The sequence below is a fragment of the Aethalodelphis obliquidens genome, unplaced genomic scaffold, assembly GCF_003676395.1.
Source record: "Aethalodelphis obliquidens isolate GAN/ISIS:26980383/991018 unplaced genomic scaffold, ASM367639v1 scaffold7, whole genome shotgun sequence".
In the NCBI taxonomy this organism is placed as follows: domain Eukaryota; kingdom Metazoa; phylum Chordata; class Mammalia; order Artiodactyla; family Delphinidae; genus Aethalodelphis; species Aethalodelphis obliquidens.
Genome location: NW_020837951.1, coordinates 62,138,357 through 62,164,458, shown reverse-complemented (window position 1 = coordinate 62,164,458; position 26,102 = coordinate 62,138,357). Strand labels below are relative to the sequence as shown.

The following is a 26,102-nucleotide window of genomic DNA, read 5'->3' as shown; positions in this document are numbered from 1 at the left end:
AGCTCGATGCTTTGTGACCAACCTAGAGGGGTGGGATAGGGAGGGTGGGAGGGAGACTCAAGAGGGAGGGTATATGGGGATGTATGTATATTTATAGCTGATTTACTTTGTTATACAGCAGAAACTAACACAGCATTGTAAAGCAATTATACTCCAATGAAGATATAAAAACCATTTTTTTTAAAGTTGGGATATCTCACTTTGAGGAGTTGGATGTGATGGTGACAGCTGTGGGCATCAATGTATGTATCTCAAAAGGAGTTAAAGCTCAGCAGGACTGATCGATGGACCATTTCTTAGAACTGTTTATTAGGAAACAGTTTGAAACTTATAGAAGACTTGCAGTTTGAAACTTAGAGAAAATTTGCAAGTCTTATAGAAAAAGACTGCCCAATAGCCTTTACCCAGCTGCACTTACCGTTTATAATTTGTCCTGTGTGCTCTCTTTCTGTGTAAACATTATTCTTCGTCCCATACTTTTGAAATTGAGTCGCATACATCATGGCCCTTTGCTTTTAAATACTTTATGTGTATCTCCTAAGAAAAAGGCTATTCCCTTAAAAATCCACAGCAGGGTTAGCAGCTTAACTGATTTAACATCAACACGGGACCTCTGTCTTATCTACCATCTCTATTTCAGTTTTGTCAGTTCACCCACTCAGCAATGTCCTTTACAGCCTGTTTTCCCTCCAGTACAGGATACAATTAAGGATCACATATTTCTGATCCTTTACTTATCATGTTTCTCTGGTCTCCTTTAATTTGGAACAGCTCCCAGGAGCAGCAAGACACTTGAAAACTCTCAGAAAGTAATAGGATACCATCCTTCTAGGGGAAAAAGTTGGGTGGCTCAGAGGTCAGAGTGGAGACTGAGACTTGCATGCGAAATTCGCAGACCATCTTCCTGGGTGTGGTAGAGGTTTCCAGGGTAAATCCCAAACACCATTAATCAGGGGTGATAATTTGGTTTTTTAAGATCTTTCAGGACACCCGAGAAGAAACATTTCTCAACGTTGTTCATCAGCTGCCTTCTGTCTCAGCTGCCTCTGGGATAATCCTCTCCCTGTGTGAGGGCTGACCTGGAGAGCAGTGCTGAGCCTCTGATCAGATGCTATCCCACGGATGCTCAGGGAACAGAATCCCACTGAATGGAGCATAGATGTTTCTGAAGGTCTGAGGATCTGTGCCCTTCTTCAGCCAAGGACTGCTGGTGGGAATGTCAACTGAAGACCTCGAGCAGGAAACCTTTGGTACTTGAGTTTTTTAGGCAAGAAACAATGAAAAATTACTGTATCCACTTCAAGAAATGAAGAACAGAAATGGAAAACTGATCGTAACAAATTGAATACAGAATACTAAAGCGTAGTATTCGTGAATAATGAATATCTGCATGTTGTCTAGAGAAAGGGGAATGAGAATGAAGTCCCCGACTCTCATTCTTTTTTTGTCTCTTAGCATCAGCAGGGCCAGGAAGAGGATCATTAACAGGAAGGTGGAACACTCACAGGTGCGTTTCTGCCCCTTCAACACTGTGCTTTCCAAGGGTTGACCTTAAACTCTCTGTGGGGACCCAGGTTGACAATCTCTGAGGATGTCAGTTATTAGACTGACTCCCTTCTCAGAAACAGGGCCATCAAAAGGGAAGTCCAAAGGAGGGAAATTCCCGGGCCAACCATGGGAATAAAAGTATGACAGAGGGCTTCCCTAGTGGTGCAGTGGTTGAGAGTCCGCCTGCCGATGCAGGGGACACGGGTTCGTGCCCTGGTCCGGGAAGATCCCACATGCCGTGGAGCGGCTAGGCCCGTGAGCCATGGCCGCTGAGCCTGCGCGTCTGGAGCCTGTGCTCCGCAATGGGAGAGGCGACAACAGTGAGAGGCCCGTGTACCGCAAAAAAAAAAAAGTATGGGGCCCACCTACTCAGTGGTGGTATGGGCTGCAGTGTACACTAGTCAGGGTTATCCAGAGAAACAGAGCCAGTAGGGTGTGTATAGAGAGATTTATTTAAGGAATTGGCTCACGTGATTATGGAGGCTGGCAAGTCCAAGATCCTCAGGGTGGGCTGGCAGGCTGGAGACCGAGGGAAGAGCAGATGTTATGGTTCAAGTCTGAAGGCCATCTGGAAAATTCCTTCGTGCTCAGGGGAGGTCAGTCTTTTGTTCTATTCAGGCCTTTAACTGATTGAACAGGGCCACCTGCATTGTGAAAGGCAATACTATGCTTTATGCAAGTGTGCTCATTTAAATGTTAATCTTATCTAAAAGCACCCTCACAAAAACATCAACTCTGTATAGGTTTAAACAAATGCATAGAGTCACGTATCTTATTTTATCAATTTTATACAACAAACAGCTATTTTTTTGGCCCCAGCAAGTTTCACTTTCCATTTAATGTGATATTTATGGCAAACTGTCTGCCTTCTTTCTTTTTCTTTTATTTTATTAATTAATTAATTTTATTTTTGGCTGCGTTGGGTCTTCATGCTGTGCGCGGGCTTCCTCTAGTTGCGGTGAGCAGGGGCTACTCTTCGTTGTGGTGCACAGGCTTCTTATTTCGGAGCACGGGCTCTAGGCGCGCAGGCTTCAGTAGTTGTGGCGCACGGGCTTAGTTGCTCCACAGCATGTGGGAACTTCCGGACCAGGGCTCAAACCCATGTTTCCCGCATTGGCAGGCGGATTCTTAACCACTGCACCACCAGGGAAGCCCCTTCTTTTTTCTTTATTGCTCCAGTTACAATACTAACTTTACCATTTCCACTCTATGTCTTTATTTTAAATAATAAAAATTTTTCATATTTATGTTGCTGAACTAGAAAAATAAGTTAATATTTTCACTGTAAAATCATTAATTTCAATATAATTATCAATTAAACTTACATAGATGTCATAACCTGTGATGTTTTCTTAAGATATTCAAATAAATGCATTACAGTGTTGCATTGATTCATAGAAAAAATTTGAACTGAATTAATTCATTGGCACCGACATGTGCTTTATATGATACTAGAAAAGATGCACTAGCACCTCACACATAGTACAATATATTACAAGATGCAGTAGTTAGCACAAAATGGAGGACTAAAATGGTATTAAATTGAAAGATAGTTTACACTGTCCGTTGATGGACATTTAGGTTGTTTCCATGGCTATCATGAATAATGCTACAATAAACATGGGTGTATCTCTTCAAGATCCTGATGTCAAGTCCCTTGGATATATACCTGGAAGTAATTCTATTTTTAATTTTTTGAGGAGCCTGCATACTATTTTCCATAGTGGCTATACCAGTTTCTATTCCCACCAACAGAGTACTACTCTTCTCTTTTCTCCACATCCTTCCCAACGCTTGTTATCTTTTGGGTTTTTTGATAATAGCCATCCTTCTCCAAAGAAGATATGTAGATGGCCAACAGACACATTAAAAGGTGTTCATATCACTAATCATCCAGGATATGCAAATTAAATCCACAGTGAGACAGTCACCACCTCAGCTTTGGGCCAAGGCCACAAACTTTCTGGGAAGTCCTCAGCCAATGTCTGAGCATGGCAGTGGCGGGGGGCTTCTATCTGTGGCAGGACACAGCAGTCTTCTATCTGCAGTTCCTGATGGGCTGGTGGAGAGTTTGCCTACAGCTCCTCTGCCCAATCCTTCCCCCTCCCTGCTTTCCTTTCACAAGGTTCAGATGTGCACTATCACCTAATATCTTTCTTTACCCAGACCTGCTTCTTGCTCCCTTGTCTTTCATGGACATCATCACCCCTTATCCCCCAATAAAAGTTTTAGCCCCAAATTACCTTTTCATGTCTGCTTCCAAGAGACACAATTCCTTAAATTGTTTTCCTTTTCTTCTGCTCTGTGATTGCTTGAAATTTTTAGTGTCTCCCATCCTTTCTTAGGGATGTTTTTAGATTCTCTGGCAGTAAAATCCCACATATTTCTGCACACAACTTAACTGAAATCTACGTTGCTAAAGTTTATGTTTATCAAGAACTGTAAGGCGATATATTCATGTCCTCATATTCTGAAGTCTTTTTTTCCTTTTTTGCTAATAATGACAAATTTTCAATGTTACCAAATCAAATAATTCTGGAGCTGCAGCCACCTTGCCCAACACTGCTGTTTTATAGATGATATGATGTAGCTGAGGGCCAGAGTATTTAAGTGATTCATCTCAAATTGCAAGAATTATAGGATGAATTTCCTTCAGAAGTTAATTGTCTCAAGAGAATTTCTTCACTTTCATGACATTTCTAATCAGAAAGTGTCAGATCCTAGCCCTAAACTGCTCATGTACTAATCTTGCTAAATTACTTCCTAATGTCTTTGAGATTATTTTACTCATCTGAGGTTTGATAGATTAACTCTGTGTATGTGATGAGTGCATTCTCCTTGGGCGTATATATTCCATATATGCTGGGGAAAGCTATTTGCCCGGGGCTAGGTTAGCAAGGAACAAGGTGATCATGGAAAGCCCATTAATTAATATATATTTAATTTAATTAGTTTGGGCCAGGAAGTTAATATAGAGTACAGTATTAAAAGATATAAAAGTGCTAATTAATAATGAAAAATGAATTTAGATAATCTATGGGATGTTTTTAAAAGTATCCTTTTTTTTTTCTCTTGTTCTTTCCATGGCTCCCCACCTTCCTTCTTCTTCATCCAAATGGCTACCGCTGTGATTGTCCATTATTCGATCAACAGTTAACCCCCAGGAACAGAATCTAGGATTTCCCAGGAAGGCATTATTAGCCTCCTTTCCTGCAGACATTGTGGTGCATCTTGGGAAGAGAAACTCAAATTAGCTACCAAAAGGTAAGATAGAACTGGGGGTGCCTACTCAGACTTGGGTAGGAGGCAAGGAGGGTGGCAGTTTACAACAATTATACTTTACAGTTCTGAAAGGATTGAACACATACACACCCAGTTAATTTGACCCCAGGAGGCATGCAAGCAATTTTCTTCCCCTAAGTAATTCTGTCAAATGTATCCATGTTTTCATTAACTGCTGAAATAATTTTTTCTATTCATTGTAGGTTATACTGTACTTGTTTTGTGTTAATAAGTATTTATCCTCTTACCTTATACTATTACAATCATTAACTGCAATGTGTAAATGTACTAGTTATTACTGTCTAATTTTTGTTGAAAAAAGCACAACAAAGGAGTGAAGGTGAAAAAAACATTTCATAAAAAGCATGCAGCCAGAGTTTCCTGCCAAGTAGCAGGGCACTGAATTCATGACATTTAGTTTCTGTGCCCAACAGCTATGTCCTATGGTTTTATTGAAAGAGAATACTGATCAGCCCAGGGAAAATAATATTCTTGAGAATTGCACATCTTGGAACTGAAGAAAATGAGAAATTGGAGGGAAACTATCCATGAGGTACTGCCTCTCCCCCCTCCCTTCTTTCCTTCCTTCCTTCCTCTCCTTCCCATCCCCTCCTTCTTCTTCCTCTTTTTCTTGTTCTTTTTTTTTTTTTTTTTTTGTGGTACGCGGGCCTCTCACTGTTGTGGCCTCTCCCGTTGCGGAGCACAGGCTCCATACGCGCAGGCTCAGCGGCCATGGCTCACGGGCCCAGCCGCTCTGCGGCGTGTGGGATCCTCCCAGACCGGGGCACGAAACCGTGTCCCCTGCATCGGCAGGCGGACTCTCAACCACTGCGCCACTGGGGAAGCTCTCTTGTTCTTTTTTTTAATGGAAACAATTTAACTGTGGACCAGGAAGGCATCAGAAGTAAGATACAGATAAGATAAGGTAGCTTCCAGTCAACAGTATCCATTTGGAAAGTTGGTTACCACACAGAAAAAAAAATGCACAACGTTAAGAACTAACCATAAGGAAAAGTGAAATTAAATGCTAGTAAGTGATACAAAAAGAATAAGCATTAAGGGGGAACAAATGCATGTATACATGGCTCAGTTACTAAAAAAAAAGTCTCATAGCTGTCAAAGCACTTCAGGGATGTTGTGGATAAGCAATGTCTTGAATATGACTCTTTTTTGTACACAATATTTTAAATGAAACAAAATCTGGGGAGAATGTAGCAAGTGCAGCCTCTTCACTATGCAGTATGTTAATGCGTCAGATTGGTTGTACTGCTGAACAGCTTGAGGGAATGGCAGTATTTTAATAATACTATATGGTAACCTGGCCTTTATAAATCATCTCTGTTTACCTGCAAGATGGTATTAGCTTAAGTACAGAAATGTCATTCCTATAGCTGTATATCACTTGATTTTTATTTGAATTAGCAAGGTAGCATTTAAGTCTTTTTTTAAGGAGAGGAATTAGATTAGTTTTGGAGGAGAGGAATGTTGATTACTGAACATAAAAATATGTATTTGTCAGGGTTGAATGTAGGTTCCAGGGTTGAATGTAGGTTCCAGTAATTATCATTTGTTGTTTTTTGACCATGAGAAGGTTACCTCAATTTCTTACTAGTTGCAACCTAAAGGCAAAAATAATGGAGCATCCTGGAAGTACATCTGCAGTCCTGTTTCTTTGTCTTGGATTACTCTAAAATCCGTTTCACACACATTATTTAAAGAAAGGCCATTGGCACAGATGGAGAATCTGAAGCGCAGAAAGGTTGTCTGTGATTAGCTATAAGCCGCACTTATTTATGCTACTTGCACAGGGTATATTCGAAAATTTACATGTTTTTATTCCATTTTAGTGTTTTTCTTTTTTGCATCAAATAATTTCTCTGTATAAACAATCTGTGTTGATCGATTTTAAAAATGCCTTAATCCGAATGTCTCAGGGAAGGCGACAGGCGACAGTGCTGGCTGCCACACACCACCTCTCAACAGCATCCTGTCCAGGAGCACTGCTGTTGGTCTTGTCCACTACAATGAATTATGCATAACTGGAAGGCTAGTTGTTGGCATGGAAAAAGTGTGACATGTTAGATTAAAATTAAATATTGAGTAGGTTTCCTCCTAGAGGCATGAATCAAAGAAAAATGCTTCTTTTTCATCAGTGAATGTGGAGGCTTCCCGTTAACGAGTCTTTGCACAAAGGAATCTGACTGTCACAACATGGCGCAGAACACTGAGTACATCACGCCCGGCTCTGTCCTCCATTGCTGGTTGGTGTCACAAGGAAGTCCCAACAGTTCTTGGAAATGACTTGGTGATGAGAATCTTTCTGTAGACTCTGCTGCTTTTTCCATGCACCCTTTATGGCCTTTGGTTGAGTGGGGCCTGAACTTAACCCACAGACCCATTAGGGGCAGTCGTAAAGCAAATTACAACAATAACTATGTCAACCATGAAACGGACGAAAACACCCCCAAATGATGCCCCTTTCCCTTCCTCACTCAGGAAGGCTCAGTGAGCAAGCCCTGGGAACAAGAACCTACTGAGAGAAGGTGAAGGACTAACTAGGAGCCACTCTGACAGGCCTGGGAAGGGAAGGAAGGAGATACAATAGCCACTGAGCAAACCAACCAACCTTCTCCGAAAATATCAACTCCAAATTTAACTTGCATTTGTTGGTCAATTTCCTTGTCGGTTCCTTCTTCCCTTTTTTATAATAACACATTGGAAGAGAATGAAAATATGGTCTCTACTTTTCAAAGCAAAGTAAACCAAGTACCAAAAAAGACGTTATTCAGGATATGTCTATTACAAACTTGGCTCTCCCAAACCGATCCAGTCTTTTCAAGATCCTGGATTAAAATCTCTTCAGTCCTTCTCCCGATATGGTAGCTGACATTAACACTCGAGACTTGGCTAGGGATATCAAAGGTCATTTCTTTTGCAGGGATGGGCATGTATCTGGGTGTTTATTTCTCTGCTAACTAGAGGTTCCTTTGCAGATATTGGACTGCTGTCTCTGACGATGTTCCAGTGCCCCCTGAGGGCTTCTGAGTGTAATAAAAGCAAACGAAAGAGCGGCTTCGTATGAAATAATTCACTGTGCAGGAACAAAGCTGAATATGGGACTCAAAGGATCTCTGAAGTAAAGATTAACCGCCAGTCATCAGGAAACCTAAAGTCATTTGAAATAAGAGGTGCCACAAGCCAGAAGACAGAAGCCATAAACACATACAATATTAATAAAGCAATTACAGTAAGTGCTATAACACTCTGCTTTTCAAATCTCTTGCCACTTCAAGAAACATCTGTCCCCGCCACTAGAAATTACTGTTAAAAAAACCAAACCAAACCAAACAAGCTGTGCTTTGTGTTTCAGCTTTTCATTCAGTATCCTGATCAGCCAGTCCACTGCCAGAGCTTCAATACCAATTTAATAGCCTATTCCCTGGGTTGGTTTTCCAACCAATGTAGCCAGTTGTACTTACAGTAAGCAGAGGAGCAATTAGCTGATGCACTGCATTGTGCAAACTGCCTGGATCCAATCACGCATAATGTCTCAGGGGAAATTCAAGTGACCAGATGAATCCTTATTTAGTAGAAACTGGCTTGAGCCTTAGCTTCCCCAGATCCTGAAAGTTGTTGGTTCCTTATATATTTTTAAAATAAATTTTCATGTTTAGTTACAGTGCACATGTTTGTTACTTTGTTGCTGGTCAGTACACTTCAGACATGCCTGCTAGAGGGAGGAGACATGGTGATGAATGCACACCTTTTCAAAAAACCAGATTGGCCTGAGTTCTATTCCCTGTTTGAATGGGAATGACACAGATTCTCTGAAAGTTTCCTTTCCCACATTTTAAAATAGGAAATTTAATTCCTCCCCATCTCACAGGGGATCAGATGGAAACTTTTCCTGAAAATGCTGTGTATACTGTAGAGAGCCCTAACAGGGTAAGGATTCCCCCATACATGAGTTGTGGTACACTTTATCCTTCAATAGCAACCTATCTTAGAAAATAATTGAGAAGAAAGGCAGCCATGTCCCTAAGTAATCACTGACCCTTCCATTGAAAAGAGACACAACAAAGCTGAGGGATTCAGGAAACAGGGAATGAAGTTTGCTTCAATGATGAAGAAAGAGATAAAGGTAGTAGTGGTTTCTTAAATGGAAGATTATGACAGAAGATAAATTTCAGACGTCCACTACTTGGGGTTGTAGATCTGAATGAGCAATTGGGTTAAACGTTCACCCCAGTATTTAAATTAGAAACCCTTAAAGTCTACCTAGGTTTCTTTTCCACACTTATCACAAAGTCCTGATTTCATTGATCACCAGCTCTCTCTTCTTGCTATCTGTGTCATAAAATAGGCTTCCTCTTTTTATTCTCCTTCCCACGGACTTTGTTCAAAGCCATCTCCATTCTTGCCAAGACTTCAGCGGCCTGCTGAATGATCTGTCTGCTTGTGGCCTCCTGCGCCTTTCATCTGTTCTCCAGATTGGTAACAGAATGTTTTCCTAAAATTCAGACCTGAGCTGTCATTTCCCACTTAAGCCTTCTCCATGCCCGCTCTCACCTACTGAACAGAGCTTGAGCTCTTTAGGCGGCCTGCTGATCCTTTGTGATAGAGCCCTTTGCCTGACTTTTTGTTCCATGTGTCCTAACTCCATACACGGTCCTTCCATTACTACTTTCAGTTCCTAGAATACGACATCCTTTGGAGCCTGGCAATGCGTTCCTCCTTCATTGTGCATTCTTCACTCTGCACACTTGTCCACAAAACCAATCACCTCTTATCCTTTTCTGTCTAGCTTATTAGATAACCTGGTTTGGGTTTGCTGGTCACTTCTCTCTGTACACACCAGCTTTTAGAGTACTGTTCTCAATATGTGTGAGATACAGCATCATAACATAGTGGAAAGAAGGGAGCTTTGGAATCTTTTATTTTATTTTATTTTATTTTTGCGGTATGCAGGCGTTTCACTGTTGTGGCCTCTCCCGTTGCGGAGCACAGGCTGTGGACGCGCAGGCTCAGCGGCCATGGCTCACGGGCCCAGCTGCTCCGCAGCATGTGGGATCTTCCCGGACCGGGGCACGAACCCGTGTCCCCTGCATCGGCAGGCAGACTCTCAACCACTGTGCCACCAGGGAAGCCCTCAAATTTGGTTTTAAGTCCTAGCTTACAACTTACTATGGCAAATTATTTATACTCTTGGAACCCTAGTTCTCCCATTTGTCAAATAGGAATAAGAATGTCCAAGTTTGGTGAGGATTAGCAATAGTATATATGAAATACCTGATGCTATACTTATAGTAAGGGCTCTATATATGATTGCCACAGTAGATTATATTGTAATTGCTTTGTTAGTTGTCTTCCTCATCTCCTTTAAACTATGACTTTGAAAAAAGGGGTTATATCATCTTATTTTTTCTTGTTCATCATTCTGGCCTCAGTACCTAGCAAAGAGCCTGGCACATAGCAATTGTATAATACATATTTGCTCAAAGAATCAACCAAAAATAAAAGGTACATGAATGGTGAAATCTCTTTGAGAATTCGTACTACAGCAGGATTAGAAGTAATGACTTTGATAGTGTCTGTAAATCTGAAGCATATTTAAAACAGCATTTGATTTTCTGGTTCTTGAGTTTTACTATGCTGACAAATGAACATGTTTGGAAGCTGTTTCTTCTGAAAGGACAGACTGCTATCAACATGAAATGAGGCCTGTATATAGTATAATCCCATGTTGTTTTACCATCTTAATCAGGTGTTTTGAAAATGGAATCTGGTACCTAAATGGCTCTGAATTTTGACTCTCAGGTGGAACATTGCATGTGAAGCAGGGAGTGGAAAGAGATAGGAGATGACCGGTCAATTAGAGGCCAGATGGAGGAGTACCTTGCAGTTCACAGTTACAACTTGGACATCCCCCTTTCAGGGATTTATTGAAGGATTTAAACAGGGATGTGACAGAACCAGATGTCTGCTTTAGGATTTTATATGGAGGGTGTGTACAGGATGATTCCCAAGGGAGCAAATCTAAAGAACATCCGGAGGTTGTTGAAGAACAAAGGAGATGATGAAGAGCTGAAATAAACAGTGGTCAGGACCAGCTTCAGGGTCATGTGACCTATGCAATCACACAAGAAAGGTCCCCGACTTAGAAAGGTCCTGTGCTTGTTTTCATGCTCTGTTGTCATTGTCTTGAAACTTTTAATAATTTTTGGAAAAGGGACCCTGCATTCATTTTGCACTTGGCCCTGCAAATTACTTAACTGGTCCTGGCAGAGGTAGTAGGAGAGAAATCATGATAGATGGTCCAACACATAGGAGGATAAGTGTTCTGCTCCTCTCTGCTTTTCTGTGTATGTGATTTCCGTAGTGCCCTCAGGTTAATCCCTGCCTGACCCGAGTGAGGTGTGGGTGTTGGGATGAGTGGAATAGAGAAGATTTAAGCATTTGATTGTAGTAATATAAAAGAGTAAATACTAAGTCTCTCTCCTTCAGTGGGGAAGTTTTGATGTCTCGTCCAGGCAGTGCATAGTCAGGATTGATTAAGGGTAGAAACAATTATCTATGTTCTTCTGTCTTTTCCTGATTAAAAAATAAAATTTTATTCTGTGTCCAAAAGAGGGGGTAAAATCACGCCAAGATATTGGAAGCCTAAGGCCAGTTCCGTCTAGCCCGAAGGATTGTGACAGCAGGATATCAGAGAGAGAGGCCTGAAGGGGACAGCGTCCTCTGGCATTCAGGTTCCCATGCTGGGTACAAGTTCACATGCCCCGAGAATGACACAGAAGAAGTGATGACCGTGAGAGCCTGGTTTCTGCATCTCGGCAGCTGTCATTTTTTCCGGAAGACTGGTGCTTACTCTCTCCCCATGCCCCATTCCAAACAAAACTCCCAAGCTTTGCTGCAGAATTTGACTTTGGAGCGGAAGTGCTGATACGGATTGAGGTTGAATTTCTTTACAGCCTATTGGGATAGGTGCTTAGAGTCAAATTTAAGTTAATTAAAGAAAACAAGGTGTACTCTTTCTGTTACCTAAATAGGAGGTTGCAAATTCATACCTGCTGCATAGACATAAACCACTGTCTGGTACTAAGAAGACAGAAATATTAAGACATAATCTTAATTGCAAGAAACTAGTTCCCTCATCGGAGTACTTTTAAGTATCTGAAATTGCAGCATTATATTCCTTCTTCATGTGTACGTTTAATAGACTTTCACGTTATTAGGAGTTATACAACCACAATATAGGTGAACAGTTACGTATTGTTAAAACTGGTACATTTTGCATTACCTAACTGCCATAGTATGGGGTTTAGCATTATAATGCTCCTTCATACCTTTCCTACAATTTCTTTATGATAACTTTCCCTTTCATGTTTGTGTAATTAGGAAGTATTTATTTTTATGAGATCCTAAAGGAAAATAGTAACTACCAGCATGGGAAATAGATTTATTCCCACTTTCCTGCTTGGTATCCATTTGTGAGGACATTCTAGGCTTGTGCAATTCTTAGTGCTTGTAAACATCAAGAACATCATCTCTTACTGAAGAAGGTATGGGCCCATCACTTTTTGGTATTATTTTGTGTTTTTTCAAAACCGTATATAAGGGGCTTCCCTGGTGGCGCAGTGGTTGAGAGTCTGCCTGCCGATGCAGGGGACACGGGTTCGTGCCCCGGTCCGGGAGGATCCCACGTGCCGCGGAGCAGCTGGGCCCGTGAGCCATGGCTGCTGAGCCTGCGCGTCCGGAGCCTGTGCTCGGCAGCTGGAGAGGCCACAGCAGTGAGAGGCCCGTGTACCGCAAAAAAAAAAAAAAAAAAGCCGTATATAAGATTCTGGAAGTGATGCCTCTCTATCTTGATGGTCCCTGCTGCCCAAGTGTTTCAAATGTAGTCCACTGCATTTCTTACAGACAGCAGTAATATAAGTAGGACTAGTATAAGATTGGCCTGTGAGCAGCTGCTTTTCTGATAGCTAGCCTACCACTTTTGAAGCCTGCATTAGAACCATATAGCAGTTATTATTGTCTTCTCGTTATTTATAATTGCCCCATTGACCTGTAAGCACTAATATTAATAGATATCTCTCGTTTTTGATTTTTACTTCATTTTCCTGATTTTTGAAATAAAATATCTTCACTCTGGAAAACTTAGGAAATACTTAATGAAGAATTAAAATTGTTTCTCATAAGCTAACTTTTACGTTTTGGCCTGGATTATTTTATTTTTCCTATAAACTCATAAGTACTTCCCATGAGACTGGTCTGTGCCAGGGATCATTCTAAGTGCTTTACCTTCAGTTAATTTTCACGATGCTATGAATTTTGTAATTTTCAGCATTTTTTGATGAGGAAACAAAGGCCCAGAGTAGTTAACTTTCCCAATGTCACAGAGGAAATAAAGACAGAGGTAGGATTGGAACCCAGGGCTGATTCACTCTGAACCAGGAAACAGTAGTGCCTTAGTTTGGGCTTAAATGGAACATATGTTTTGTTGTCTTTATTTTCCCGTTAATATTATAATGATATAAATAATTCTGTTTTCATTAAACATTTTCATAAATATCTTTAATAACTGAAGTGTTCATTATATGGATGTTTTATAATTCGTTCAATCAATTTATTTATAAATGCTCTCCATGCCAGTCCCCAAACAGATCTAATTTTGCAAGCTTTGTCGTATTGAATTGATTTAAGTTTAGTAAACTTAGTTATGTATTTCTCTCATTGGGGGAGGTTATTACCTACTCTGGTTAAATTTTAATGTAGATTTTCCAATGCATTTTAATTTTAGGAAATATTATACTGAGGGGAAACTATATCTCATGATGGAAGAAATATAGGAATCACCCCGTTGAATCGGTGAGGGAGATGAAGCTGCAGTTCTGTGCTCCCAGACCCGCCCAGCAGATGGCACCTTCCCCGTGGAGAGCTAAGTTTTCACACTATCTGGTGAGAGCTGCAGTTTTCTTTGAATCATTGTAATTCTGTAGACAAAAAATGTCTTAATTTTGCAGCTCTTGTCACTTCGAATGTGGAAAGATAAAGAACAGTGTGCTAAAATCCAGATACTTCGTGCACTGAAAATTGAGGTGAGGTTGGGGTAAAGTACGTAGGAATGTCTGGGAAGGGATGGCAGTCGGATTCCCTTCTTCAAAATGCATCACTGCTGGTGCTGGGAAAACTGGACAGCTACATGTAAATGAATGAAATTAGAACGCTCCTGAACACCATACACAAAAGTAAACTCAAAATGGATTAAAGACCTAAATGTAAGGCCGGACACTATAAAACTCTTGGAGGGAAACCTAGGCAGAACACTCTTGGACATAAATCTCAGCAAGATCTTTCTTGATCCACCTCCTAGAGTAATGAAAATAAAAACAAAAATAAACAAATGGGACCTAATGAAACTTAAAAGCTTTTGCACAGTAAAGGAAACCATTAACAAAATGAAAAGACAGCCCTCAGAATGGGAGAAAATATTTGCAAATACTGTGCAGCAACTATACCTCAATTCAAAAATATATTTTAAAAAATAGTAACATTCTGAGAAGGGAAAAAAGAATCCATCACTGCTTTCCTCAAAATGCACCAGGGAACAAGATTTTTAAAAGAAATGTGGGGCAATCGTAATTAAGACTTTATTTTTGAGTTTTTACTTTTTGAACATTGAAATATTTCGTGTGGGAGGGAACACAAACAAGACTGAGAATAACCTGAGGCTGAAAACATTTGCAAAGTAGAATATGCCAGGTGCTTTCTTCTGTGTGGTAGATTTCTCAAATGTTCTCTACCTTTGTACTGTGAATATGTAATTAAAGTGGATAATGGAAAAGGAGATGTGAGGAAAAATAAATTGGCTTTTTAATTTTCAGTAATTTGAATATACTGAATTAAAATAACTAGGCAACATACTTTTCTGTCAAATCTAGTCTGGAGATGTGTTTAGAAGCTAACAGTTAAATAAAATGGAAATTAATGAGTTTTTTAAAAATTAAAGCTTCCAAAACATTTTGGGAATTATGGTTTTTACTTGTCATAAATGTGTACATTTTTTTCTAATGTCAGAAAAATTCTTTCCCAGACTTGAATTATTGAAAAGTTTTTATTTTATTTTATTTTCAAGGAAGAGTAGCTTAAAATGGATTGGATAATTTCCAGGATTTTTAAAATAAATTCTGATCTGGGTTAAGACTGTTATACATATTTTCCAAAGATGAGGCAAGTTCGGGAAAATCAAAAAAAGTTTAGAAAATGAGGTTTTCTTAGCAAGAAATGGATTTTACAAATTAACTATTAAAAAGCCCAGTTACTATATATTTGATTCAACCCAATAAAATCCAAACAGCTTTTTTTTTTGGTGGAAATTGAAGCGCTAACCCTAAAATTTATATGAAAAAGAAATGTACCTAGAATAGCCAAAATTATCCTGAAAAAGAACAAAGTTGGAAGACTCACACCACCTGATTTCAAGACTTACTGTAAAAACTACAGCAATTAGAACATTGTGGCAAGAATAGGCAAAGAGATCATTGGAACAGACCATGTACCATCAATTTTCGACATAAAATGTGTAGTCAGGTAATTTTCAAGTAGAGCTTTTTAACAGAGTAACGAGAATCTTCTCCATAATGGAGTCAGACTAAGTAGATAAATGTGGGGAAAATGAACATTTACTCTTACTCTATACAGAAATCAGTTCAAGGTGAATCATAGAACTAAACAAAAAAGCTAAAACCACAAAGCTTCTGGAAGCATATATAACACCTTTAGAACCCTGTGTTTGGGGAGTTTCTTAGAGTGGGCACTAAATATAAAATTAAAAGTTGAAAATTGGACATTATCAGAATTAAACTTCCATTCATCGAAAGCTACTGTAGAAAATGAAAAGTAAAGCCACAGACAGAAAATATTTGCAAAACATATATCGGACCAGTGATTTATATTTGGGTTATGTAAATAATTCCTACAAATCAAAAAAGGACGACTTAACTTTCAAGTGGGAAAATATCTTAGAGAACTTTACCAAGGAAGATCCCTAACTGACCAATAAGTATGTGAAAAGATGCTCAAGATCAAGAGTCATCAAGGAACCACCAAATAAAGCCAAAATGAGATAATGCTACACACACACTAGAATGGCCAAAACTTTCAACACTGACAATACCCAGGATTGGCAAGGATGCAGAGCAACTGGAATTCCCACACGTATTGATGGGAGGTGTAAAGCTATTCAACTAACCACTCTCCTGGGTTGAATAGTGTCTCCCCAAATTAATGTCCACCTGGAACCTCAGAATGTGACCTTATTTGGAAACAGGGTTTTTGCAGGTGTATTCAAGCTAAAATGAGGTCCTAGTGGATTAGGATGGATCCTAAATCTGATGACTGGTGTTTTTGTAAGAAGAGGGAAATTGAAGCACAGGGAGTATAGGAGGCATACAGGAAAGAAGGCCATGTGAAGACTAGGTAGACATTGGAGTTATGCTGACACAAGGCAAGGAATGGCAAAAATTGCCAGCAACCGCCATAAGCTGGAAGAAGCAAGTGTAAGGATTCTTCCCTGGAGCCTTCGGAGGGAGTTTGTCCATGACAGGAACTTGATATCCAACTACCTGATTTCAGAAGTTCTGGATTCCTGAACCCTGTGACAATGCATTTCTTTTGTTTTCATCTACCCAGTTTGTGGTACTTTGTTATGGCAATCCTAGGAAACTAATACAACCACGTTAGAAACGTAGGCAGTTTCTTATAACCTTAAACATATATACCTACCTTAAAACTCAGCGATTCCACTCCTTGGTATTTACCCCAAAGAAATGAAAGCATATGTCTGTAAAACTATTTGTATAAGAGTATTCATAGTGGCTTTAGTTGTAATAGCCGAAACCGGAAACAAATCAAATGTGCAAGACGGGAATGAATAAAAAATTGTTTTATATTCATATAATCAAACACTATTCAGCAATAAAAAGGAATAAACTCCATAGCATGAATGAACATCAAAAAACGAAACATAACAAGAGAAGACAGTAAAAGAAGCCAGAAACAAAGAGTATTTATACTCTATGAGTCCATTGATATGAAGTCCAAGGGCAAGCAAAAGTATTCACAGGCAATTAAAATTAGACCAGTGAGGGGAGGGGAGGGGAGGGGAGGAGTCGACCTGAGAGGGCCTGAAGGGACTATCTCAGACACTGGAAAAGTTCTGTATCTCGACTGTGGAGGTGTGGTGGTGGTGTTTAAGTTAATGTGTATACATTTGTCAAAACCCATTGGGCTACAGACATAAGTGGATGCATTTTATTAAATGTAAATTATATTTCAACAAAATTGTTAGAAAGAAACATAAATCTTGGAGCATTTCACCATATACAATATTTACCTCAATTTAAAAAGAAGAGGGCCATGGCCGTGAGCTGTGGCCGCTGAGCCTGCGCGTCCGGAGCCTGTGCTCCGCAACGGGAGAGGCCACAACAGTGAGAGGCCCGCGTACCACAAAAAAATAAATACATAAAAAGAAGAGAAAATCCTCATTTAATTTAATGAAAATGTTTATCCTTCTTCTGTTTTTGAAAAACATACTAATTATCTGCTTTCAGAACTCACTTTTAATTCTTAGGCAGTAGATTATCTTCAAGTGATTTATTCTTATTCTCTAAGTTTTCCAATCTACCTTGAATGTAAGAATCCGTACAACTCATACCGTCGGAGTTCACTTCTGTGCATGTCGGCAAAGCCTTAGGTCTCAGTTTCCTCGGTTGGGAGGATTCTAATAACTTATCAGGACATAATTTGCTCTGTTGGCTATTTTGTTAGGAAGGGAATAGGTCACTTGCAGGGGCCAATCAAGTGCTAAATAAAAAGACCTGTACTTCAAACTGAGAATGCACAGCTTTAAAGAGCATTCAGAATGTTCTTGGGCATTTTTTCAGATGGGAGGAACAGACAGAATTTGGTCTGTCTGAGAACAAAGAACAAACCAGCTTCAGGTGGGCAGTATCCAGTTCCGGTCTGACAGCTTCTTGGCAAGTGTTCTACGTATCAAGCTCGACTGGATGGAAAGGAGGACCTGAGGGGAAACACAGCAGAAGAGTGGGGGCAGGCAAAAGAGAGAGGGAGGCCCCTGGAGGGGCCTAGGGAATCCACACTGCCCAGCTGCTTCTGTATTTATGGTGCAGCGCCAGCGCCATCATGTGGTCATCAGTGGAATTTCAGAGGAAGAAAGGAATTCTTTCCCCACTACCTTTGAAGAGTGGAATTAAAAAAAACAGTCACCCAAAGGGCCTGAAAAACTTTGAGAAGGATATCACCGTATAATTCTTTTCCATTTAAAAGCTGAAGGGATTCTTGACATCTCAATTAGCAACACATCTGGAATCGTGTTTGTTATCCAGATACCTGTTATCTGTTCCTTCATTCATGGAACATTTGTTAAACACTGTGCCAGACCCTGTACTAAGCAGGAGAAAAGCAGGCATCATGGTCTCGTGAAGCAGACAAACCTGTGAACAAAATATTAGAGCAATACAAGTACTGTAATGCAGGACTGAAAGAGACCCTGCCCCTGAAAAGGAGCCAAGTGGGAGATTTTAATATTTACCAGAAATGCTGTGATGTCCCCTCCGCCCCTGCAATTTGGTGCTATAATCTTATTCCCTGAAAGGCCTGTGTTGATCCTATTGCTTGTGTCACTTGCCCATACACTTTTTTTTTTTAACATCTTTATTGGAGTATAATTGCTTTACAATGGTGTGTTAGTTTCTGCTTTATAACAGAGTGAATCAGTTATACATATACATATATCCCCATATCTCCTCCCTCTTAAGTCTCCCTCCCACCCTCCCTCCTGCCCATACACTTAGAAAAAATCTAGCTATAATTATTGATTGATCGATGGATTGACTCTAATTATTTATTGAGATCCTACTATATGGCAGCACTGTTGTTAAGTGCTGGGAGATAACAGATACAAAGGGAAAAGACAGAAAATGTTTCTTCTTTTGTTAAGCTTGTGTGTGGGGAGTGAACTGTTAAAAAAAATGTCATATATGTCATGTACATAAAACATAAGCTATTTTCTTTTTGCCTATTTATTTTTGTTTTTATTTTATATTTCCCACCCATGTCTGTTGTTCCTTACTTATTAGCTTATGAACAATTATTCTAAGCTATTTCAAGTTAGTTTGAGATTTTTAAATCAGCTTGGCTTCTTCCTTAAGGATTCTGGGAAATTGATTTAACTTTCCTCCTCAGAAGGGCACTTGAGTTTCATTTATTTGTTAAGCCACAAAGTCAGAATTTGGGACAAGACTTCTAGCTTAGCTCTGTTAAATGCTTCATTTGTCAGATTTACTTCCTCATCTCAGTTTCTCCTGGCTGCTTTAGGGTCATGCATGTAATAAACATGAATGGTATCAGAATTTTATAATCAAAGTAGCAGATCTTCGGAAGCTGGCAGCACGCTGCATACACACCCAGCCCCTGCGCCTTGGCACTCACAGCCATCAGGGAGAGGATTGCAGCCTCAGCCCCTCAATCACACAGAGTCGACTGTCTTTCCATCTGCTCCAACTTTGGGAGCCAGAGCAGGGAACGGGGACTCTTCTAGTGACCTGAAATGAGAGAAAATTTAAATAATCATACTGAACTCACTGGAGGAGGGGGCCAGGATGCCCAGAGTTTCCGCTTCAGGCTCAACTACTTTCCCCAATTTAATCAACCCAGTGGCTCATACATGTAAGCCTATCAGCTTCCTGTTCATTTAAATTTGCAGAGAGTTTTTTTTTTTTTTTAATAAAACTGAAGCTAAATAGAGATTATGTGTTATTTCATATAAAGTACAGTTGTAAATTCTATGCTGTGGTAACTTTCTTTTAGCTCCAGGTGTTTCAGACATTAAACACAAAACCAACTTTATGCTCTTTATGAATTTCAAGGAAAACGTCTTTTGATTCATAGTGCCATCTGAGAGGAAAAAAAGGTAATCTTTGCCAAAAAAACCAAACCTGTCATCAACAATAAAAAAAAATCCTTTGCCTAAATTTCTGTATATTTACATGACCTGGTCACAGTTGTTAAAAATTTACAGTCTACGTACATTTGATAAAAAAATTGAAACATTAAAAAATTCTCCTGTGTATCGCTGACTCAAGCCTTTAAAGACATAAATCTGATCTGTGTATGCTTCTACAGAGAACAGTTGTTTCATCAGAATTTTAAACATGTTATTGGTCACTATTAAAACAAGTCCAATAAAAGAACTGAATCCTCATTTAAAAATACATACTTAAAATATTTTTCAGACTTTAAAACATCACCCAAAAGCATGCCTTGCAATTTTATTTCTGAGGTCTTTGCATTTAGGACATATGAACCAACTGTTTTCCCTTTGTGAAGAGCAACTGTGCTGTTCTCATCCTAGCATGCCTCTTCAGGGTATTAACTGCTTCCAGAAAACCATCGTCAGTTGAATCGATGAAGCATCCTCACTGCACAACAGAACAGGATGTACTGATGAGATAATCCTTTCCTTTGTGAAGGGCCAGTTTGAGAGACAGGCTGGATTAACGGCACGCACTTTTAAAGTCGCGGTTCACAGCCAGCTTCATTAAACTGCATTAATAATCTTTGCAGTTTTATTGCAGCAACAACTGGTGAACATTCTGTTGTCAAATAAATAGGCTTTTATATTAAAAATGGATACTGTTCTCACAGTCATATATTTTTAGAGAACTTATTTCCCTAAAATTTCCCTCAGCCTGACACTAAGGTGCCTGAACTGTCTGATGAAGGTCATCAGTAGTGTAAACAGATGAGATAGAATCTTCATGAATAAAGTGACACTTTCTAGACCCATCCCTCTCAACCTCCAAGTCTATACCAATTTAACAGAGTCTTGAATTGTCTGTAAAATTATGTCAAAATATAGGTCTCATCTATATGTTACTCTCATGGCCTAATTAATCAAATACTACAAAGAAAATGACACTGTTTTGTATCCAAGGCAACAGTATAGTATATTGTGCCTTCACTAGGTATTTTTAAGCTTGAATTTGAAAATCAAGTATCAATTCCATAGCCGTAGCATTATTTACTCATTTTCATGAAGGATAAGAAGGCTTATATAACTTGACACTGAGAATAGAAAGAGTTATTTAAAGATTATTGCTCTAGTTCATTGCTTAAAAAGTTCCTCATCTATGTCATGTAATAACAATAATAACCACAGGGCTTCCCTGGTGGCGCAGTGGTTGAGAGTACGCCTGCCAATGCAGGGGACACGGGTTCGTGCCCCAGTCCAGGAGGATCCCACATGCCGCAGAGCAGCTGGGCCCGTGAGCCATGGCCACTGAGCCTGCGCGTCCAGAGCCTGTGCTCCACAACAGGAGAGGCCACAACAGTGAGAGGCTTGCATACCGCAAAAAAAAAAAAAATAATAATAATAATAACCACAATTAAATAATAACATTGTTGTGGTCCTAAAACACTGTGTGCTAGATACTGTTTTAGGCACCTCACATATACTATCTTATTTAACTCTTATGACAGTGTTATGAGATTGGTATTATTATTATCCCCATTTTATTGAGGAGGAAACTGAGTCACAGGAAGGAGGAGTAACATTCAGAGTCTCATAGAGAGGATGTGGTAGAGTCAGGACAGAGTCTTGTCACATGCTCTTCCCGCTAAGCGAATCCTCTCTATAATCTTTTTATTTTTTTTTACATCTTTATTGGAGTATAATTGCTTTACAATGATGTGTTAGTTTCTGCTTTATAACAAAGTGAATCAGTTATACACATACATATGTTCCCATATCCCTTCCCTCTTGTGTCTCCCTCCCTCCCTACCCCACCCTTCTAGGTGGTCACAAAGCACTGAGCTGAGCTCCCTGTGCTATGCGGCTGCTTCCCACTAGCTATCTATTTTATACATGGTAGTTTATATCTCTCAATGCTACTCTTTATCTCTAGGCTGAAATCCTCCTTCAACTTCATATCAGGCTGCAGACCATCTCTTCCCAAACAGCCTACCAGATCATCAAATTCAGCACGTTCCAGATGGCGTGGAGGATCTGCTGCCAGGTACCTGCTGCCTCCACCCTTAACTTCGATTGTCTAACTTACCTTCCCAGTTGTGATGAAGATGCTTTCAGTCTCTGCTCTTGCTTCCCCATCAGTGCTTGCCTCACTCACACTTGGTCCTAGCCAATTCCCGTATCCGACCTATGAGACACCTTTAGCATCTGTTTCCTCTTCCCTATCCCCAGGCTCCATTCTCTCCGAGGCACTGCTTATCTTTAACCTGGACTTTTGAAATTGACCTTGAGTGGTTCTTCCTATCTCCATTCTTTCTTCTCCAATGAATCCTACACAGTAGTCGCAATGAAACTTACTAAAACATACTTCAAATCATTCCTGCTAAGAAAATCCTAGTAGCTTGCCTATAAAATGAATACTAAGCTCCTAAACTTGCCACTGTAGGTTGTTCATATGATAACCTCAACCTTGTTTCATTCCTATTGCCATTGCATCCTTCTGTCTCTGCCTATCTGTTTTTGCTTGTGAAATGTTCTTTAATCTTATTTTGTTATGTCTGATCCACCATCCCAATACCAACCCATTGCTTCCACCTCACCATTGTGTCTCTCCCACGTTCTAGATGAGATGTCCACTTGTTTGGCCAAATCTTCTTTCCTAATTTTTCAGGTCTCTCCCTTTCTCTTCCTCCCCTTCGCTAAATCTTGGTTCAAGAATTCTTGCTTAGGCTAGAAAAATGCTTCCTAACTAACCTACCTAATCTCCTTCATTAAACCCACTCAGCATTATCACGTCAGGGTAACAGTATCAAAACACACACTTTCACCTTGTCAATTTCCTGTTCAAATGTTAGAAGGGCTTCCTATTTACTACAGATCAAACTCCAAAGAGGCCACCATATGACACAACTACAGGGAGCTCCACAACTACAGGGAGACCCATTCAGGTTTTATTCTGTTGGAGTCCTCAGACTTCTTAGTTTAGCCTTAAGCAGTATTTTGAGAACCAGTAGTAGAAATGTTGTTATATTACAACCTGCCCCTCCACTCTCCCGGCCCCCGCAAGGCATACACAATCACCAAGAGAAGATGGGCCATTACCTTCAGGTATGTTGGGGAAGCATTGAGTCAAATAGGTTCTCCTTCCTGGAGGATGTTCAGATGTCTTCCATATGCTAATGTGTATTAGGAATCTCCAAAAAGAATGTCTATGGACAAGAGTTGTTTTTGTTTTCCTCAGTCACTCTTTGGTATTTCCCAGGACACCAGAGTCTCCAACCTAGAGTTTAGGAAAGCCTGCCCTCCACATTCTCTGATCCTGTCGTCGCCCCAGGTCAGAGGCCACCTCAGAACTGCCTTCCCGACCATCTTGGTGGACGTTGCCATCCCTCCTCTATGCCGTCCTCCTGTTTTATGTTCTTCATAATACTTGTCACGATTTGATGTGATGATGCTTGTTGCTTGTTACTTATTGTTTGTTGTTTTTTTCCTCTAGGATGTAAGATCCAAGGGAACCAGCATTCTGTCTTGTCTGTTACTATCTTCTCCACGTGGGATAGTACCTGATACACTTAATGCGGGGTTTTTTTTTTGGAGGGAATATATGTTCCAGTCAAAAGCCTTGCTTGTGTCCATCTCCTTGTTTCTCTCCCTACCTAACTGAATTTAGGCTTATGTTACACGGTTGAAATAAAAGTTTCCTCCTCTTTGAGGTTTTCCCTGATGGCCTGACTCATCACAAGTAATAGCTCTTCTACTGAACTTCTGTAACGTTAGTATTTGAATAAGTCAATTTAGTTTGAACAGTTAATATTTTTTTACATAGAAATGCTACCTTATTCCCCCAACTATAGGGTATTTGCCTTGTGGCCAGGATTGGTGTCATACGTTGGATATCTCCGAAATAACCAATACATGGCTTCCCAGGTAAGCAATAAATATCTGTTACTTGATTGAGTAGATATTCCCATTCTGTTCCCTTGAAGGATGCAGTGTCATGCTCGTATGTGGATTGGCTGGGAGGGCTCCATCCTAGCAGGAAGTATATCCCCTGCTGGCAAGGAGGTAGAGAGAGGGTTTCTACAGCAGGAGAATCTTAGAGACTTGCTTTGGGTTCTCCTGTATGTGTGCTTTCTGGCATTTCCATGTGTTTGGTAAGTCTTCCTTGCCAGTAGCTACGTGGAACAGAAGAGGGGGAAAATCCCTCTTCTGTTCAGAGTATGACAGAGTATGATCAGTCATAGAGAGGGGGAATATGGACCTTGCAGGGAAGCAAAGGAAAGTGTACCTCTTCTCAGTTTGCAGAAAGGTAGTTTGCACTTAAACAGCAGTTTTTAAAAGTGTGTATGATATGCTGTTTTGAGAACCTTTTTCCTTCAAATGTTTATTTTACAGTATTTCTACACACATTATTTCATGTACAATATGACAGAGAAAAAATATGGAAGATATAAGTGATCAAATAGTTTTGCTAATAGCCAAGAGGTTTTCAATTTAAATATGATGGATTCTGTTTGGGTGGAGGTGCTATACATTCTCAACTTTAAAATTATTTCTTATTCTCAGAAGAAGTAGCTATAACTGGGAGGAGTTGTGGTAAAAAGGTATAATGAAGAAGTTAGGGAAAGAAGGGAGTTTGGGATCGAAAAATACAGTATGAGTGAAAATTCTTGTCTCGTGTATATGTAGAGGGTCTTAAATTCAGCAGTGCCAGCAAAACCTCTCTGGCGTCAGGGACCTTGGATTGAGATGTTACTTCCTGCAACAAATCAATAGGCACGTGCATTTTTATGTAAGTCCCTTCAATGTTAATCCATCTTTAAAATTATCACAGCAATTCCATTTCTTTTGTGTAGAAATAAGATGTTCTTTGTTGAGACAGGTTAAGCTATTGGGTCTTCATCCAAGTGATGTGGCTTAAGAACATCTGGAGAACCTACCCTTGTTTTCTTATTAATGGAAAGCTTGTAGGGCTTAGTGATTTATAACTTCTGTGTGTACTAACACACCATCTGATTTTTTTCTTTTTTTAGAACTTTATTTCATTTGGAACCTTTATGTGATGATGTAATATGCCACATATGAAACTTTCCTAATGAGAAAAGCCAGTATTTCTGCCGCATGTCAGATTGCATAGCCTGGAGGGGCATGATTTGGAGCAGACCCCACCTAAGTGTTTGGATCTTCTGGAATGTTGTCAGGGTGCTAGTTTCAGCTTGTCTCCAACCTTTCCATCTCAGCCTAGCCTGGGACCTTAAGATGAAACCTACCCGCAGGTGGATTTGGCAGAGCTTTGAGGTACTCTGTGAGAGAGGGAAAAAAAAAAAAAAAAAAGCATTGGGTATCAAATACATTTGAGGAATTGCAGAATTCTAAATCTGCTGTTTGAAAACTCTCACGGCTTATTAGCATATTAAGGCTTTGAGAATTCCTACAGCTCTACAAAATTGGGTCTGTCTTGTTCCCTTTACTTTCCCGTCTTCATCTCCCACGTCTCTCTGTCACTCTCTAGCAACTCAATTGATATGGGTTAGGCACAGGCACTTGGGTTGTTGGGTTGTTACCCGGCTGTTGGGTAATCGAGGAGGCCCCAGTGAGATGACTGGAGCATCTTAGCTCTGTTGCATGCGCCTCTCATCCTTCAGCAAGCTAGCAAAGGCATAATCTCCTGCCCGTCACAGAGACGCAAGAGCCAGCAAGCCCTTCAGTGTGCTTATATCAATTTGCTAATGTTCTATTGGCCAAATCAGGTCACATGGCCAGGCACAGACTCAGAGCAGGCAGGCACTGCAACGCTACAAAGCAAAAGGGGCCGATACAGGAAGAGGTGAATAATTTGGGTTACTTTTGTAAACTACCTTATGTGTTAGAACTTTAAATTTTTTTTGTTTCCCTCTACTAGAATATAAGCTCCACAAAGGCAGGTTTTTTTTAAATCTATTTTGTTAACTACTTACTTTTATTACTTAGAACAGTGCCCTGCACATAGTAGGTACTCAATAGATATTTGTGAATGAATGCATAAAAATAAACCCATTTAACTGTGTTTAAGCCAACATTTTCAAATATGTTTTTCAGTTGATCCCATTATTAGTGGAAAGCCAGATGAAATTTCATTGGAAAGTAGAGATCCTTCGGATATCTATGCCTTTCTTACTGAGGATGGAAACTCCAGTAATTAATGGAAAATGATGATCTTTACAAAGAGAAAAATCTCTCAGTA

General features: G+C 39.9%; 1 long non-coding RNA gene across 1 annotated transcript in view; it reads left to right on the top strand.

Annotated features, from left to right (window-relative positions):
* LOC113620130 (uncharacterized) overlaps positions 1–25,838 on the top strand; it is a 37,353-nt gene extending 11,515 nt beyond the window's left edge. Inside the window, exons 4-11 of the long non-coding RNA XR_003432671.1 lie at positions 977–1,507; positions 4,702–4,812; positions 5,265–5,383; positions 7,824–8,077; positions 13,631–13,788; positions 21,816–21,926; positions 23,734–23,806; positions 24,913–25,838. This is a non-coding gene — a long non-coding RNA (uncharacterized LOC113620130). The remainder of the gene's footprint in view (positions 1–976; positions 1,508–4,701; positions 4,813–5,264; positions 5,384–7,823; positions 8,078–13,630; positions 13,789–21,815; positions 21,927–23,733; positions 23,807–24,912) is intronic.
* Positions 25,839–26,102: the final 264 nt, after the last annotated feature.